General features: G+C 36.5%; 1 protein-coding gene across 4 annotated transcripts in view; it reads right to left on the bottom strand.

The window, feature by feature from the left end:
- PRKG1 (protein kinase cGMP-dependent 1) overlaps positions 1-20,797 on the bottom strand; it is a 1,295,238-nt gene that overhangs the window by 658,816 nt on the left and 615,625 nt on the right. The gene's annotated exons all lie outside the window — the stretch shown is intronic.

Raw genomic sequence — 20,797 nt, 5'->3', positions numbered from 1 at the left:
ATTATGATCCTTTCTATTTTATAAAAACAAAGTGCTAGTTGTTAACCACTAAATTGATTCTGTGGCTCACTAACATAACTTGCACTTTTGAAAAACTTGAAAGCTTTTTGATTTCAGAGGCACTTACCAGAATAGTCTACTTAATTGATTAACTAAATGGAGAAAAGAAATAGGAAAACTTTAAAGGTGGTGAATAAAAACTTAAATGGTAAAAATATATACCAGAGCTATTTTATCACCCCAATGTTGAGGGAAAACACGTGTACTAATTTCCCACTGAAAACAAGACCAGGCTGGGGGTAGTGGCTCACGCCTGTAATCTCAGCAGTTTGGGAGGGCGAGGCAGGTGGAATTCTTGACCCCAGGAATTTGAGATTGGCCTGGGCAACATAGTGAGACCTCATTTCTACACAAAATACAAAAATTAGCTGGGTGTGGTGGCACACACCTGTGGTCCCAGCTACTCAGAAAGCAGAGGATAGATTCAGCCTGGGAGGTCGAGGCTGCAGTGAGGCAAGTTTGTGCCACTGCACTTCAGTCTGGATAACAGAATGAGAAAGAAAGAAAGAAAAGAAAGAAAAGAAAAGAAAGAAAAAGAAAGAAAGAAAGAAAGAAAGAAAGAAAGAAAGAAAGAAAGAAAGGAGGGAAGGAAGGAAGGAAGAAAGTAAGGAGGGAAGGAAGGAAGGAAGGAAGAAAGGAAGGGAAGGAAGGGAAGGGAAGGAAGGAAGGAAGGAGAAAGGAAAGGAAAGGAAAGGAATGGAAAGGAAAGGAAAGGAAAGGAAAGGAAAGGAAAGGAAGATTGTGACTTTCAGCTACCATTCTACCATTTCAGAAGGCTTTCTAGGTGCTTGGTACTCTGCTAAGCACTTTCAAGTCTCAGAAAAACAGTGAGTTAGATATACTATTATTATCCCCATTTTGCAGATTAGAAACAAGAAATTTGCAAGTCTGACTTCAAAAGCCTGACCTATCAACCACTATGGTGTTCTGCCTTCCAACTGTAATTGCTATATCCTAATGATTCCAGAAAACAAACAAACAAAAAAATGAACAAAGACCCCTCATAATTAGTAAACGCTTCAAAACATTAACAAGAAGCATACATCTATCTGAGTCCAAATTGTCAGGCTTTAGAATTTCATGAAAAGATTGCAAATTAATTGGGAGGTTTTCCTTAGTCCTTATATGAAACTCTTACTTTCACCACTAAAGAAACCTGAAGCATGTATTATATGTCTGTACTCTGTTAAGCAACCTGTATCCACTGTCTCCACTTTATTGATAAGGAAGAAACAGTTTACACAACCTGCCCAAGCTTTCACCAATATCATTTTTTTTTCCATGTATCCCATTCCTAGTAAGCTGAACTACCTTGAGTTTCTAAAACCCCCCATGTTATTTTGTGCATCTACAACTTGGCACAAGCATTTCTTTCTGTTTCCTTCTCTCTCTCCTCCAACTGATTTATTTCTTCAAGGCTTAATTGAAAGACTATGTAGAAAGTCACCGTGACTCCTTTTTCCAATGTGTTAAGTGCCCTACCTTGCTTCCTTTTCTCCATAATAGAACTTATATTTTCACTGTCAGTTGGTTTGTTAGAGAATCTCTTGTGATAGAGATTATGTCTCTCATTTCCATACTTTCAGTACCTGGCACTATGATAGGTTTTCATAAACATTGGCTGGTTGAGTGAATGAATGAACCAATGAATAATGAACAAAAAAAGAGCCCTGAACACTAAAAATTAAACATCTAGCCTTATGGGATTAAAATACAAGTTCAAACTCCTGCATAGGTACTGATTAAAAAGGGAAAACTGATGGAGACCCTCCTTGCAATACAATTTTCCAAGAGTGATCTCAACACTGACCAATCAGTCCCCAAGATGATGCCAATACCAGGTTTAGCTGAGTTGGTAGGAAATATTACAGAATGAAGAAATTGCAGAAAAACAAAAGCATGCTAAAATTGGCCCAAAAGATGATGGATTGTTGCTATGTAAAAGACAAAAGGCAGAAGAAATATAAAAGTCTGAAAATCAATGCTATTCATTATGATTTGAAGATTTTTGTGGGTTGTTTGGACAAAAGTTAAAAAAGAAACAGAAGTTTAAGGAGAAAAATTCCCCCTAGGATTTCAATAAATAACTTTCAACGATTATTTTAAAAAAATGAAATAGAAATGTGTTTCCCTAACAACATGCAGGTAGGATTTTAAAGACAATAGTCACACATTCTTAAACACAATACCTAAAATATGCCCTATGATATATCCTAATCACTAAAATGACAACTATGTTTTCTAAAACAAAATTGTACATTTCACATTTCATGCTCAATGCCAAGTGATTCTTAATTGTAAAAGCTCATTGAAAAATGAGTGAATATCAGTCATCCAGTTTTCACGGGGATTTCTGCTGCTTTGTGACATGCATGAAAAGTGGTTACCCAGTCATTCCCACAATCGTAGTAAACATTTCTACTGTATACATCAATAAAATGTTAAGTTTCTTCCCTTTGTGACAACTTCGATCACATAAGATGCCTGTAAATATTAAGGCAAGAAATAGTAATTGACTTCAGCAATATTGTCGTGCAGCAAGTAAAATAAAATTACTATTACATTTTCAGTATTAGTGTTAAGCGGTTCTCAAGCAATTTTCAAAGAAAATGGATTGCAAGGTAGAGTGAATGACAAGTTCCATAAGAATATACATGGGGAGAAGTGTAACTTAAACTATTGTTGGTCTGGGAGAAAAGCTATAACCCAGAACATAATTTGTCTTTTCATTGACTGTGAGTCTCTGTTCTGTTTTGAATCTCCTGGAGGTTTGTTTGATAATAGTAACTGGAGAAATACAAAGAAAAGTTAATTCACAAATTCTTTTTTTTTTTTAATCTTAACAGTTTTATTGAAGCATAATTTAAATATCATAAACTCCACCCATTTTAAATGCACTATTAAATGATAATTTTTAGTAAATTTACAGCCATGCTACCATTACAAAATCCAGTTTTGGAACATCTCCATCAGCTCACATCTCTCTCCTGTCCTTTTCAGTTAATCCCCATTCCAGCACCTGGTAAGCCACGAATTTATTTCTGTGTCTATGGGTATTTCTTTCTTTCTTTCTTTCCTTTTTATTGAGACAGAATCTCACTCTGTCACCCAGGCTGGAGTGCAAAGGCACAGTCTTAGCTCACTGCAACCTCTGTCTCATGGGTTCAAGTGATTCTCCTGCCTCAGCCTCCCAAATTGCTGGGATTACAGGTGCCCATCACCACACCCAGCTAATTTTTGTATTTTTAATAGAGATGGGGTTTCACCATGTTAGCCAGTCTGGTCTTGAACTCCGGATCTCAGGTGATCCACCCACTCAGCCTCCCAAAGTGCTGGGATTACAGGCATAAGCCACCATGCCTGGCCTATTTTTTATTTATAATTGTACACACATATGGGGTTCAGTGTGATGTCTCAATGCGTGTACACATAGTATAATGATCAAATCAGGGTAATTACCATACCCATCACTTTAAACATTTATTAATTTTGAGTGATGACAACATTCAAATCTTCTAGCTATGGTGAAATATACAATACATTGTTATTTGTTATAGTCACCCTGCTACATATTAGAACACCAAAACTTGTTCTTCTTATCTTCTTATCTGTAACTTTGTATGCATTAACCAATCTTCCCTGGACACCCTCCCCTCCCCAGCCTCTGATAACCAGTGTTCTCTCTATTTCTATGAAATCAGCTTTTTAAAGATTCAACATATGAGTGAGATTGTGTGGTGTTTGTCTCTAATATCATGTAGTTTGAATATTTTCCCATAATCAGACTAGTTTAAAGATTTCATAACAGTCTGTTGTGAGAATGTATCATTATTTAATCATTTATTTTGTTCAACATTTTTAAATTATTCACCTCTGTGAGTAATGCTGTGAAGAACATCTCTGTGGCCACAACTGTGTCCCAAATCCCATTTGAAGAGAAACACTGATGTGTTGAAGCTCTTCCAGAAGGGGCAATAATTGGAGACCCTGAGAATATTCTGCTGAGAAAGAAAAGACTTAAAAGATTATGCCAGACAGAAAGATCTGAAGCAGTGATATGAAAGAAGAATTGAACACTGAGCTTCAGTGATAAGAAGTAAAACAATGGTATTCATTACAAGGAGGCAGATTTCTGTTTATTATAGAGACCGACAACAACAATTTTTAAAAGCCCCCAAATAAACAGAAGCATCTACAGAAAAGAAAGCTTAATTGAGCAGCTTCCTTACTCCTCAAGAAAATAGGGTCCATTCTCACACCATAAATCCTAAAAGAACACTTACATCTGAATCACTTCATGTAATGAATGGGTCTAGCAAGCATGTATTTGTCAATCATTACTGCTAGCCTTTGGACACGCTTTAACTTTATGGTTGTCATTCTCTCATGACAGAATACAGCCCCAAATGTATGACAAGTTTTCAAAAATTAGATTCTCTAACATATGAATCAAAGGCCTGGCTTAAAAAGTAAGAGAGTCACTTTTCTGTCATTTCATGCTGGATTGGGAAAAAAATATGAGTGGTTAATGGACATGTGATGCAACTCTTAACAATTTCTGGATCACTAATCATCTCTTGGCCCCAGGGGTTGTGGAGTGGTGTCTGGGGTCTATTTTTTAGAGAGAAAAATAGCAAGCATAAGAACAATAGAAATTACATGGTAATGCCTGTGCTGCTTTTCCTGGGAAGCAAAACAAAACATTAGAACCCAACGTCAGAGTGATCACCAGCTTCAGGGTGTGAGGATAAGGGTCAAGTCCACAGACGGAAACATGCGGGAGGGGAGTAGAAGAGGCTTAGGAGATGCATTCCTGAGAATCAACTTAGACAAGACCAACTCCCAGTGAAATGTTTCCACTTGTCTACTCCATCGACTTTTCTCTACCAACAGGATGCTCTGTGTATATCACTATTCCATAAGCAATTCCATAGTTTCTTCCTTCTTAAGAACTATAATTCCATTATAAAAAATGAAAAGTAACATAACCTGTAACAAGCTAAGTTGCCATTTTAAGTACCCAATTACTAAAAGTTGGCTTCAAAACTGAAATTGTGGTTGTGCACAATAGCTCATGTCTATCTGTAATCCCAGCACTTTGGCAGGCTGAAGCAGGCAGACTGCTTGAGCCCAGGAGTTTGAGACCAGACTGAGCAACATAGGGAGATCCCGTCTCTACAAATAATTAAAAAAATTAGGCAGTCATGGCGGCACATGCCTGTGGTCCCAGCTACTTGGGAGGCTGAAGCAGGAGGATTGCCTAAGCCCAGGAGGTTGAGGCTGCAGTGAACCATGATCACACCACTGCACTCCAGCCTGGGCAACAGAGCAAAACCCTGTCTCAAAAAATGAAAAATAGAAAACTGAAATTGCTTCAGCTATACTATCTTTAAAGCACACCTTTCTCTGTCCCCACACAGCTTTATGAGAAACCTAAAATAGATATCAATGTGATCTGTTGGATTGCTACAAGTATGAAGATATTTGTAAATGTTCACATGTAAAACAGGCAATAAAAATGTTTCCATTGACTGTGATGTATTGTTTTGGTATTTTTAACTGAGAGAAATTGGAGTAATTGTCATTTACAGAGCTAATCATGTGACTCAATCTCTGTCTCATGCATTAGTTTTACTTTGAAGAAAATATTTCATTTTCTCGTAATGAACAAATAGTATCTTAGCACTATGAATGAAACAGGACAAAAAATTACATTGAAATCTTGGAATTTGAGAAAGTGAAGCCCAAAGTAAATAATTTCCTTAAAAAATATGATTGGCTTTCTGACAAAGTCTGATGGCCAAAAAGCACTGTTCTTGCCTCCACCCTTTGACAGTAATGGTCAGCTTTTCTGTTTATAAGTGTCTGGGGAGGAAAATGCTGTATAATTCTAATGAAAAGGACTTAACTTGAGCTCTGGCACTTACCAGTATCTTATTTATCTTACTGATTTATCTCACATATAAACAAAGTATCTCATTCCCATGACAATTTTCAATTAATGACCGTATCTACACCAGGCAAGTAATTCCAGTATAGAGTCCCTGGAACTGTCATAGAAAGCAGAAAGTTTGGGTGACTGGTCATGCGCAAATAGCTGCCAAAGAGTTTCTGTGGTCTTTCAAATTGAGAGAAGTCTGGAAAGCACTGTGGATATAAAGATTCCTCCTCGATATTTGATCATGATTCACTATTACCCCAAAATTGTAGGTAGAATACTTTCTTGGGGAAGGTAAAGAAGCCTGAAGGTGAAGCATCTATATTCCCTGAAGACATTGGAGCCAGGCCTCCAGTTTCATCCTTGTCACTAATTCAAGCTTTTCCAGGTGACCTGAGTCTTGGGATCAGAGCTCATTCTCCTTTTCAAACTGATATGACACAGTATATGACTAAGAGAGGCATGGTATATATGCTTATGAATGGATTTTCTATATTTTTATAAGGGTGCATATTACCTGAAAGTATTGATTTACACTTTGAAGCAGAGCCACATGTCATCAGATTTGGCATACATCAAATAGTTGGAAAATAAGCAAATCCAACCAATACAGGGTGAGGAGAAATCTGAAGAAATATTCAGGGCTGATGGCAAGTTGTATTTCAAACATTTCAATCACCTTTGATTTTGGTTCCTAAGTAAGGAACCGAATCAAGAGTCCAAGTTTAACCTAGGAATCTGTGGTTAATAAGGAATTTCAGTTAAAATACTGCAAAAGGAGAAACAAGTCGATTAAATTTTAAGAAGTGTAAATACACCAAAGGTGAGAATTATTCACTGGTGTAACTTAGGAATCAAGTTGAATTACACAGATAGAGAGGACCTTTAAAACATCAGGTTAAATTGAGAATATTCTAGAGCAGAAATAAAATTGACAGAATTCTAGAATAGAATACAGGTAACAATATCTGAGTTTGTTGATTTAAAAGAGAGATAGAGATTTTGGGTTTTCCTCATCTAAAAGAGAGGTCTGCATCTCTGAAGGAATAATAAACTTGGCATGATACTTGCATGGACACTGAGCAGCCAAAACAAGATGGCTCTAGGGACTAAGGTGGACAGTATTGTATACTTTTGGCTGATGCATTTAGACATCTCTCAAATTTTCAAATGCCATCTTGAGACAATGCAATTACATTTTATTTAATGCAATTGCATTAAATAAAAAGGGACATTTTAAAAATGTTATATGAGGTGATGCTCACAAAGCAAAAGTTTTGAGATCTTTAAAAACTTTTTAAAGTATAAAGGGGTCTGGAAACTAAGAAATTTGAGAACTGTTGACGTATAATTTCAAAACTCTTTCATCTGATCTCACCTAGCCAACAAAGAAAAAGTGATTCCCCTTCAGGTGTAACCAGTCTGATAATAGCTGAATGCCCTTTAAGGAACAGCTAATGAAGCATCAAAAGGCTTCAAACTAATGCCGTGGATCACGCATGGTAGAATTTCAGCATATATATATACACACACACATATATGTCAGTTTACGACTCATACATATAGGAGTCAGTTTATGACACACACATATATAGGAGTCATATATATATATATATTATATATATATATACACACACACACATACATATACGGAATCAGTTTAACATAATAGTTGAATGCATAAGTCTTTGAAATTGCAGTGGATTCCAATCCTTGATCTATAATGTCAGATTAGGACATCTGGGTCATTTCCCTAAACTTATGACAGTCAAAAAGATACTGGTCCAAACTCTAATCCATTGCTTGCAACGTGGCCCTAAGAAGTTACATAATTTATTTGTGCTTCACTTTTCTGTTAGGTAAAATCAGGATAATGATAGTACCTAACTCATAAAGTCATTGTGAGGATTACCTGAGTTGTACATAACTTAGCTCTAGAGGAGTGCTTGGCACATTGGAAGTAATTAATAAGTAGAAACAATAGGAATATTAACACTGAAGTCACAAATAAATGATTGAGTATAACACTGGCCCTAGAAATTACACAACGATGTATAATAATGTTTAACAATGGCCTGAAAAACACAGGGCTTTAAGTCTGAAATGGCTCAAAGTAGGAGAGATGATGGTTATATCATCATCACTGTATTTTTCCATTACCTAGGACTGTACCAAAAATGAGGCAGGAAGAATTATTCTTCATGCCTCTAAGTCAAGCATAAAGAAGTGATTTGTGACTTGGTACCTTTAGTGTCTAGGGTGAATAGAGAGCCAAATGACCACAGAACTTATAAATAACTTATTTTATTTTTACTTTCATCTTCAAAGCCATTCTAGGTATTACTAACTACAAGTTAATCTAGGGGAAATCCTTGGGTTATTTTTCAAGACTTTCTACAATCTTCATAAGGGTTTTATAGAAATTCATAGAAGATTTATTATACTAAAATTTGGAATGCAAATTTCCCTATAGTCCAAGTTATCCTCAAATGTATGATCTGCTTGAATAAAATTAAATATATTAGTGTTTGTTGAGGTGTAAGGGGGAAAACAGCATCTACCAAACACAACAACCATTCAGATAACTACTCTGGTTGTCTGCCAACTTACAGGAGCCATGAAATGAATTCAGATTATCATGGCATGTTTCAATCTGGAGTCCAGCCTAAAATAAAACTCCAAAGTTAAAGAAAAAACTACAGTTAGGACTCATACACAGGAAGCAAACTCAATTGATGCTTCTCTAGCAATGTCTTACTAGATGAAAATTTGTTTCTTCTCTTCCCTTTCCTTGGAAACATCAAAAATAAGGGACTAGAAATGACCCACTTGCATTTACCTATGAATGTGCTTTAGGATAGACCTGACAATAAATGGGAAATTACCTGTAATCTCTAAAATCTTTTAAAATGTGATTGGAGAGATATGTAAATGGCTTTCTTTCTCTTGCACAGAAGGGTTTAGCTGTCCTGTCTGGGATGATAATGCAATCATCTGTAGCAAACTCAAATTCCCTAATTAACATAAGAGCCCTGGGAAACTTTCTCTGTAAAAGGCAAATTCAGGCAGGTCCCTCCACAGCTATCAAACTGAGAGGGTTTGACTTGATTGATTTGATTGGTCTTAGTTTAGTGTCTTATTTCCTCTTTCTTATTTGGCAGAGAACCTTCAAAACAAAAATGTCTTTCAGAGAATCTTCCCCACCCTGTCTTTAATCAAAATAATGGGGAAAGACCCAGTCAAATGAAAACTTCCTTCATAGAGCAAAATGGGCCTGCTAATATCAAGGCATTAGTCAGAAATCCATAAGATTGAGCATTAAAATGTACCTGCTTTCTTTTCTCTATACATTTACTTTACTTGGGACATTGATTTCTTCAGCTGCCCCTTTTCCTTGAAACCTTCAATTACCCAATATTGTACATTTAAGCAAATTATTTAGCAAACCAATCCCTTTCTCTGCTCTTTCCCCCTCACCACTTCCTCTGGAGTTCTTATCACCTCTAGCCTGGTTTTTCTTCCTCTATTCTCCCACATGATTTAAAATGCCTAGGCCAGCCATGGTGGCTCACACCTGTAATCCCAGCACTTTGGGAGGCCGAGGCAGGTGGATTGCTTGAGGTCAGGGGATGGAGACCAGCCTGGCCAACATGATGAAACCCTGTCTCTACTAAAAAAAAAAAAAAAAAAAAAAATTAGCTGGGTGTGGTGGCTTACACCTGTAATACTAGCTACTCTTGAGGCTGAGGTGGGAGGATTGCTTGAACCCAGGAGGCGGAAGTTGCAGTAAGTCGAGATTGTGCCACTACACTCCAGCCTGGGTGACAGAGCAAGACTCTGTCTCAAAAATAAATAAATAAATACATAATAAATAATAAAAAATAAATGCCTAAATGATTTGAAATGTAAAGCAGACAATGCTACTTCCTTACTTAAAACATTCAATGGCTCTCTATTACCCATAAATCCAAAGCTCTATATTACTTGTTAAGTCCAGACTTTCTTATGCTTCAGTTTCTTAATCTGTGAAGTAGGGACTATAATAGTACCTATTCACAGCATAGTTGTTAGTACTAAAGTGAGTTCATATATGCAAAATACTTAGAATAGGGGCTAGTATATATTAAGTGAAACATTTTTCTGCAATGATGACAATGATGATGATGACAATGACAATGATGACCATTTTTCTTGAAGGCTTGGCTCTGGGCTCTGGGGATGCCTCTCCCTCCCTGTGTTCTACCTCTTTCTTTCTTTAAGCTATTATATTTTGTTCTGAAGCACTTGATTGGGTAGGGTTACTTTATAAGACCTACATATATAATTTTCTGGACCATGGCTATTCCCAGGTTTGCTATGGAACACAGAAAATAAAGACCAGTTTTCCCAGGGAAGTCTAGGCCAACTGTGGTATAAACTTCAAATAAAACAAGCTTTCTACAGCCTCCAAGTTTCCTTAATCTCTGAAGCCAAGATAGAAGTCTCATTTTTGAGCAGTGGTCACCATGCTACTTTGATAAAACAGCTGTAGCCAGACGCTCTGAACCAAAAAACAAAACACAATGAAAAAGACCTTCTCTTGGGACAGATACAATTGCAATGAGGATGAAAAGGCTATTGATTCAACTATAGAAAACCTTAGAGTATCAGAAACATCCAGAATGATTATCCTTTTTCCAGATGTTCTGCATCTGTTATCTCATGCTCAAATTGTCTGGATAAAGGTTTAACCTCTTACATTTTAGCTGGATGCTTTGCCACCATGTAAGCATGACCAATACTTTGCTTGAGAAAAACAAGCAGGATACAGAGAAACAGGGACTTCATTGTTTCATAGGTTTCAAAATATAGTCATGTGTAACTTAGTGACAGGAATACATTCTGAGAAATGTGTCATTAGGCGATTTCACCATTGTGCAAATACAGAATGTACTGGCACACAGATGGTATAGCCTATTGCTTTGAGGCTATATGGTATAGCTTATTGCTCTTAGGCTACAAACCTATAGAGCACGTTACTGTACTGAATACTGTAGGCAATTGTAACACAATGTATTTGTGTATATAAACATATTCAAACATAGAAAAGGTACAACAGTGCATGCTGGTGTTGGCGATGGCTGTGGTGGGCTAGGAAAGCCAGTCTCCAGTCCTCCAGATGACACATGCAGATAGGTGCTGGTACCAGCACCTTGGGGGCTTGAGATTGAGCCTACCCACCCTGCTGCTACCACCAGTGCTTACCTCCTCCCCTAAAAACCAAAATAGCGAGTAGATAATCACACTTCAAATAGATCATCCAAAAGAGAACACTAGAATTCAACAGAAAAGTGACAGGATACACCTAATAGAAGGAAGAAGAAGGCATACCTAAAGCAAGCCTGTGAGTCGGAGACCATGAGTGAACTGGAAGATACTCCTCAATGCAAGGGAAGGGTAAATGAAAGACCCCCAGTGGTCTATATTCCCATTGTGAACATCTGCAATCTTAGCCATGAGAGAGCCCCTTGAGCCTCATGGGTCTCAAAACTAACATACAGAGCTGCTGAGAGACTGTGCAATGGCATTGCTCCAGAGGGAAGCTCATGCTGGGTCCCACAGACTCCCTGAGAACTAAGCTGCTACACCAAGGCACCATTTTAGAGCCCTGCCACCAACAGATGGCCTACTGTCCTGGGTCCCAGTGGTGTCAGAGATGAGGCACAAGCAAATTATGGGCTACTGCCACTGTGACTGAAATGCAAGCAAGGAATAGGTCACCACCTTTTTGGTCCTGAGGAGCAAGTGGTGTGCATGTTCCCACCCACCAACTTACAATACTTCCAGTGAAGACAGCCCCACCCTACCCAGTGGCAGGGCTACAGCACAACCACTACCATTCCTCACCTGTGTATCCTACCAAGGGTTTACGGATTACCTCACCCCTGCCTAACATAGCTGGTAACTGCACACACCACCCAGAGGCCTGAGGAAAAGTTCACCTAGTCTAACCACCCCTTTCCTTATGCTAGAATATGCAGTCCAGGGACCAGTGGATTTCCCAGCCCATTCCATCACTGTTGGCACCTGAGCACTTATCTTCGGGGCTTGAGATTGAGCCTACCCACCCTGCTGCTACCACCACCTATCTGCATGTGCCACCTGGGGGACTGTAGACTGGCTTTCCTAAGCCCACCACAGCCACTGTCAACACAAGCATGCACTGTTCCCTCCTGCTCCACAGGACTATCCTGCCCCTGACACTGCCATCACCCACACACCAACTGCCCAGGGACTCGAGACTCTGACCAGCTTCCCATCCCATTGCTGCTACTGTGGGCATCTGAATAAATCACCTGAAGGGCCAAGAAGTGAACCATGTGGATCTGCTAGCTCCAGTGCAGGTATACACCACCCTGGTGCTCAAGGATGTGTATACTCAGCCAATCACTGCCACCAGTGGGGCCTGCAGGCCAGTCCATCTGGCATTCAAGTCCCCCGCAAAACCTTACCACAGCTTCCAATAATAACCATATCGTAAGTCACTGAGGAAATAATAAATAACAATGATGCTGTTTATAGCCAGATAGTTCATACAGAGACAACTTTACTGCATGCACCCAGAATCAAAGCCAAAGTGCCCTACTCAAACAAAACTTTCAGGAAAAAGTCCTGCCCTACAAAAGCAAATTTTAAAAATGGGAAGAAGTGACTATTACACTAGATGTGCAGATATCAAGGTCAGAACACAGGGAAAATGAAAAAGCAAGGAAATATGACACCACTAAATGAATACAATAGTTCTCCAGAACAGATCTCAATCGAAAACAAATTTGTGAAATCTCAGAAAAACAATTTGAAATATTTATTTTAAAGAAGCTTGGTGAGATACAGGGGAATACTGAAAAACTACACAAAGAGATCAGAGAAAAACAATTTAGGATATGAATAAGAACTTTGTCAAAGAGACAAGCATCATAAAAAAAAAAGAACCAAGCAGAGTTTCTGGAAGTGAAGATTTCATTGAACAAAATAGATTGAAAGTTTCAAAAATAGACTAGATCAAGCAGAAGAAATAATCTCAAGATGTAAAGATGCATCTTTTGAAATAACAAGAAAAAAATAAAGTAAAAAAGAATGAGCAAAGCATTCATGGATACCATAAAGTGACAAAATATTTTGAGTTATCAGTATCCCGGAGAGAAAAGAGAAAATGAAAGGGATAGAAAACTGAATTACTCAAATAATAGAAAAATACTTCCCAAATCTAGCAAGAGATTTAGACATCAGATAGAGGAGGTTCAGAGATCTCCAAACAGATATAATGCAGAAAGGTCTTCTTCATGGCATATTATAGTCAAACTGTCTAAACTCAAAGACAAAGGAATTATTCTAAAAAAGACTAGATGCAAGAGTAAAGCATCAATGCCTTAAAAAACCCATCAGCCTAACAGCAGATTTATTAGCAGAAACCTTATAGGCCAGGAGATAATGGGATATATTCAAAGTTGAATATATTCAAAGATGGATATATTCAAAGATGAAAGAGAAAAAAATACTGCTAGCCAAGAATACTATAATCAGAAAAAGTATCCTTCATAAATGAGAGAGAAATAAAGCATTTCCCAGACAAGCAAAACTTGAGAAAATGCACGACCGCTAGATCAGCTTTGGCAGAAATGCTCAAGAGAATCCTAAATCTAAAAGAATGACATTTACCATCATGAAAACACAAAAGTATGAAATGCACTGGTAAAGCAAACACACAGATGAGAAAGAGAAAGAACTCAAATACCACCACTACAGTAAACCACCAAACCACAATGACAAACAATAAAAGAAAAAGAAAGAAACAAGGAACACACTAAACAAGCAACAAAGAATTAACAATATGATAGAAACAAAATCTCATACATCAATAATAACCTTGAATATAAATAGATTAAATTCTCCACTTAAAAAGTATAGACTGGCAGAATACATTTAAAAAAATGATCCTTGAATACTGACCCTGTGCTAATTTTTTTTTTAAAGATACAACTATATGCTGCCTTCAAGAAACTCATCTCACCTGTAAAGACACATATAAATTGAAAGTAAAGGGATGGAAAAAGACTTTCAACACAAATGGAAACCAAAAACTAGCAGGAGTAGCTCTGCTTATATCAGGTAAAACAGACTTTAAGGCAAAACAGTAAAAAATAGATGAAGATTGTCATTTTATAATGATAAAGAGATCAGTCTTCCAAGAGGATATAACAATTCAAAATATGTATGCACCAAACACAAGAGCACCTAGATATATAAAGCAAATATTACTAGATCTAAAGAAAGAGACTCTAATACAGTAATAGTTGGGTATTTCTACAGCCCACTCTCAGCATTAGACAAATCATTTAGACAAAAAAAGCAACAACAAAATATTAGACTTAAACTGGACTTTAGACGAAAGGGACCTAACGGACAACTACAGAACATTTTATCCAACAACTGCAGAATACACATTCTTCTCATCAACACATGGAATATTCTCCAGGATAGACCATATGTTAGGCCAAAAAAAGAAAAGAAGTCTAAACAAATTTTAAAAATATTGAAATCATATCAAGTATCTTCTCAGACCACAAGGGAATAAAACTAGAAGTTAACACCAAAATGCACTTTGGAAAGTACACAAATATATTAAAATTAAACAACATGTTCTTGAATGACCATTGGGTTAATGAAAAAATTTATATGAAAATAAAAAAATTAAAACAAATAAAAATGGAAACAACATACCAAACAAAACTTGTGAGACACAGCAAAACCACTGCTAAGAGGGAACATTACAGAAATAAATGCTGAATCAAGAAAGTAGAAAAATTTCAAATAAACTAGAAAAGCAAGAACAAACCAAACCCAAAATTAGCAGAAGGAAAGAAATAATAAAGATCAGAACAGAACTAAGTGAAATAGGGACTAAAAAAATTACAAAGAATCAATAAAATGAAAAGTTGGATCTTCAAAAAGATAAACAAAATTGATAAACCACTAGCTAGATCAACCAAGAAGAGAGAAGACCCATATAAACAAAATCAGAAATGAAAAAGAAGACATTGCAACTGGTACCATAGAAATACAAAAGACCACCAGAAACTATTATAAATAACTATACACTAACAAACCGGAAAATCTAGAGGAAACTGATAAATTCCTAAAAACATACAACCTACCAAGATTGAATCAGGAAGAAACAGAAAATTTGAACAGACCAATAATGAGTAATGAGATTGAATCAGTAATAAAAAGTTTTCAAACAAAGAAGAGCCCAGGACTGGATGGATTCACAGTGTAATTCTATCAAATGTATAAAGAAGAACTAATATCAATCCTCCTTAAAATAAAACTACAGGCCGATACCGTAATGAACATACACACAAAATCCTTCAACAAAACACTAGAAAACCAAATCCAACATCACATCAAAAAGATAATATGTCATGATCAAGTGGGATTATACCAGGTACGCAAGGATGGCTCAACATATACAAATCAATAAATGTGACATATTATATCAACAGAATGAAGGACAAAAAGCATATGATCATCTCAATAGATGCAGAAAAATCATTTGATAAAATTCAACATTCCCTCATGATAAAAACTATCAACAAATGAGGCATAAAAGCAACATACATAAAAATAATAAAGGCCCTATATGATAAACCAACAGCAAACATCATCATGGGGAAAATCTGAAAGACTCTCTTTTTAAACTGAAACAAGACAAGGATGCACATTTTCACCACTCTTACTCAAGAAAGTACCGGATGTTGTAGCCAGTGCATCAGGCAAGATAAAGAAATAAAAGGCATTCACATTGGAAAGGAGAAAGTCAAATTGTCCCTCTTTACAAATGACACACTTTATATATAGAAAAACCAAAAGATTCCACAAAAAATTTTTTAGAAGTCATAAATTCAGTAAAATTGCTAGATACAAAATCAACATACAAAAGTCAGTAGCATTTCTATACAACAATAATGAAATCACTGAAAAAGAAATCAAGAGGGCAATCCCATTTACAATAGTGACACACACAAAAAAACCTAGGAATACATTTAACCAAGGTGAAAGATCTCTATAAGAAAAATTACAAAACACTGAAGAAAAAAACTGAAGAGGACACAACAAATGGAAAGGCATTTCATGCTAATAGAGTAGGAGAATATTGTTAAAATGACTATACTGCCCAAAACAATCTGCAGATTCAATGCAATCCCTATGAAAATACTAATGTCATTTTTGTCAGAAATAAACAAAATAATCTTTCAAATGTTTATGAAATGAAAAAAAGAGCCAGAATTGCCAAAGCAATGCCAAGTAAAAAGTGCTAAGCTGAAATCATTACATTACCTGACTTCAAAATGTATTACAAGCCTACAGTAATCAAAACAGCATGGCACTGACACAAAAACAGACAAATTGGCCAATAGAAAAGAGTAGAAAACCAAGAAATAAATCCATATATTTATAGCCAACTGATCTTTGACAAAGCCATTAAGAACACACATTGGGGAAAGGACACCCTTTTTAATAAATGGTGCTAGGAAAACTGGTTAACCATATGCAGAAGAATGAAACTGCATTTCTGTCTCTCACTGTGTACAAAAATCAACTCAAGATGATTTAAAGACTTAAACATAAGACTTGAAATTATAAAAGTACTAGAGGAAAATATAAGGCAAACTCTTTAGGACATTGGTCTAGGCAAGCAAAGATTTTATGAATAAGACCTCAAAAGCACAGGCTGCAAAAAAAAAATAGACAAATGGGACTATATTAAATTAAAGGCTTCTGCACAGCAAAAATAACCAATCAACAGAGTAAAGGGGCAACCTCTTGAAACGGAGAAAATATATGCAAATTACTCATTTGACAGGGGGCTAATATCCAGAATACACAAAGAAACAATTTAACAGTTTTTTTTAAAAAAGGGCAAATAATCTTATTAAAAATTGGCAAAGGACATGAATAGATATTTCTCAAAAGAAGACATACAAATGGCCAATAGACATGAAAAAATGCTCAACATCATTAATCATCAGGGAAATGCAAATCAAAACCACAATGAGATATCATCTCACCCTAGTGAGAATGGCTATTACTAGAGAGACAAAAAATAATAGATGTTGGTGAGGATGTGGAGTGACAAATTGTTATACACTGTTGGTGGGAATGTAAATTAGTACAACTATTATGAAAAACAGTTTGAAGATTTCTCAAAATACTAAAAACAATACTGTCACACTATCCAGCAATCCCACTACTGTGTATTTATCCAAAAGGAAATAAATCAATATATCAAAGGCACACATAAACTTCTATGTTTATTGCAGCACTACTTTTTTTTTTTTTTAACTGTAAGTTCCAGGATGCATGTGCAGAATGTGCAGGTTTGTTACATAGGTATATATGTGCCATGGTGGTTTGCTGCACCTATCAATCCATCACCTATGTTTTAAGCCCTGCTTGCATTAGCTGTTTGTCCTGATGCTCTCCCTCCCCTTTCCCCCCAAGGCCTGATAGGCCCCAGTGTGTGTTGTTCCCCTCCCCGTGTTCATGGGTTCTCATGGTTCAACTCCCACTTATGAGTGAGAACATGCAGTGTTTAGCTTTCTGTTCCTCTGTTAGTTTGCTGAAGGTGATGGCTTCCAGCTTTATCCCTGTCCCTGCAAAGGATATGATTCATTCCTTTTTATGGCATAGTGTCCTTTTATGCATAGTGTTCCATAGTGTTTATGTACCACATTTTCTTTATCCAGTCTATCATTGATGGACATTTGGGTTGGTTCCATGTCTTTGCTATTGTGAATAGTATTGCAGCACTGTTAACAATAGCAAAGATATGAAATCAATCTAAGTGTCTATCAACAAATGAATGAATAAAGAAAATGTGAGAGATATATAGACAATGAAATACTATTCAGCCACAAAAATTAAAATTATGTTATTTGCAACTACATGAGTGGAACTGGAGAGAGGTCATTATGTTAAGGGAAATAAGCCAGGCACAGAAAGAGAAATATTGCATGTTCTCACATGTATGTTGGAACTAAAAACATTGCTCACATGGAGGTAGTGAGTGGAATCATGGATACCAGAGACTGGAAAGGGTGCATGAGTGGCAGTGGGGATGAAGAGAGGTTAGTTAATGGGTACAAATACACAGTTCAATAGAAGGAATAAGCTCTTCTTTGATAGATTAGTAAGGTTACTATAGTTAATGACAGTGTATTGTACATTTTAAAAAAACTAGAAGAGACAGCTTGCAATATACCCAAAACATACAAATGTGATAGATACCCTAAATGTCCTGACTTAATCATTATACATTCTATTCACGTGGCAAAATTTCACATGTACCCATAAATATGTAAAAATACAATGGATCAAAAAAAATTTTTTTTAATTTATAAGTTTGGGGTACATGTGCAGGATGTGCAGGTTACATAGGTAAATGTGTGCCATGGTGGTTTGCTGCACCTATCAACCCATCGCCTAGGTATTAAGCCCAGCATGCATTACCTATATTTCCTAATGCTCTCCCTTCCCCTACCATAATCCCTGACAGGCCCCAGTGTGTGTTGTTCCCCTCCCTATGTCCATGTGTTCTCATTGTTAGGCTCCCACTAAAAAGTGAGAACACGTGGTGCTTGGTTTTCTGTTCCTGTGTTAGTTTGCTGAGGATATGGCTTCCATCTTCAACCATGTCCCTGCAAAGAACATGACCTCATTCCTTTTTATGGCTGCATAGTAATCCATGGTGTATATGTATTGCATTTTCTTTATCCAGTCTGTTGTTGATAGGTATTTGGGTTGATTCCATGTCTTTGCTATTGTGAATAGTGCTGCAATGAACATATGTGTGCATGTATCTTTGTAATAGAATGATTTATATTCCTTTGGGTATATACCCAGTAATGGGACTGCTGGGTCAAATGGTATTTCTGGTTCTAGATCTTTGAGGAATTGCCACACCATCTTCCACAATGGTTGAACTAATTTACATTCTCACCAAAAGTGTAAATTTTTAACAATATTAAAAAAATGACACACCCATACAGAGCACTTACAATGAATGGAGTTTGCAGGGTTCTAATAAAAGTTGCTCTGGTAAGTCAGTGAATGACTGGTGGGTGAGTGTGAAGGCCTAGGACATGAATATAGTAGATTTTTTAAACACTGTCCACTTAGACTACACTAAATTTTTAAAAAAATATATTTCTTAAATAATAAACATGTATACATATGTGACTAACCTGCACATTGTGCACATGTACCCTAAAACTTAAAGTATAATAATAATAAATAAATTAAAGAAAAAAATAATAAACTAACCTTAGCTTATTATAACTTTTTTACTTTATAAACTTTTTAATTTTTTAAAACTTTTTGACTGTTTAGTAATAACACTTAGCTTAAAATACAAACTCATCATACAGCACTACAAAAATATTTTTATATCCTTATTCCATAAGCTTTTTCTTATTTCATTTGTTTGTTTACTTTTTTTGTTGTTGTTAAAAACTAAGACATAAATACACACATTATACTAGACCTACATAGTGTCAGGGTCATCAAGATGTCACCCGGCAGTAAGAATTTTTCAGCTCTATTATAATGTTATGGCACTATCATCATACTGAAGCCATCCTCACAAGGTTAACAGAAATTTTGGACAGAAATGTAGTTATAATTAAGCATTAATTAGGTTGCATTTTGATTCACTTCCTAATAACAGAAAGTCATGTAACACTAGATACTGACCATCTGCATCCCTACTGTTCCTATAGATAGGATTTCCGATGTTATAATCACAAGGCTTTTATTTTAAATAGGACCACTGATGTTAGAATCATAAAGCTTTTGTTTAAAAATCATTTAAGCAGATCGTGAATTCCAGCAGAACAGCTGACATCAACCAGTTTAAAGACTCTCACAGAAGAACTGAATCAGCATGAGAATACAGTTTCTTCAACTCCCTGTCCCATGACTTCAAATTGCACTCTTTGAACAATCAATAATCTCTACACTCTGGCCCACTCCAAAACCCATAAAAACTCTAGCCCCATACTTCTCAGGGAGAAGGATTTGTGGTTTCCTTCCGTCTCCTCATTCAGCAGCCTTACAATCAAACCTCTTTCTCAGCTTCATCCTAGTGTCTTGGTATACTGACTTCCCATGTGTATCAGGCAACAAACCTAGTACGGTTATAGTATATGCAGTCTGTTGTTGACAGAAACTTTGTTACGCAGCACATGACTGTATTTGAGCCTAGCTACCATAAATTGGCATTAAGATGCAGTCAGAACCAGTATTTAATCGACAGCAAGTAGGGGTTGAAGGTGGATTTTGAAAATTCAAAGGGAAAATATGTTTTCAGCAAAAATACTTGAAAGTGTCTGAATTTATGTATTAATTGAGCCAATTACTACAAAACATCATTTGGAAATGGAAACGAAACCAATGATATTTTAACAGCTAAATACCCTCAGTACAAAGAAGCACTAGTGGTAGCTACTAATTATACATATGGTTTGTTCCAAGAGTTTCTTTTTTTTAATCAAATATCTGGACTTAGAATTCTCTACACTCCTCCTCTAATTGAAAGAACTGACCAGACTACAAAAACCAACATACACTGCTAGTACCGCCATCAAGGCAAAATGTAGTCCTCATTTCAATGGAAAATAATAGGCACTTATCTCTTTTCTTCCTTCTACCTCCTGGGCAGCGGGGAGGGATCCAACTGGCTTGGGGCCACTAAGGCAGGTT

The sequence above is a fragment of the Pan paniscus genome, chromosome 8 (assembly GCF_029289425.2).
Source record: "Pan paniscus chromosome 8, NHGRI_mPanPan1-v2.0_pri, whole genome shotgun sequence".
In the NCBI taxonomy this organism is placed as follows: domain Eukaryota; kingdom Metazoa; phylum Chordata; class Mammalia; order Primates; family Hominidae; genus Pan; species Pan paniscus.
Note: the sequence above shows the minus strand (reverse complement) of the source record. Positions and strands in the feature narration are given on the sequence as shown.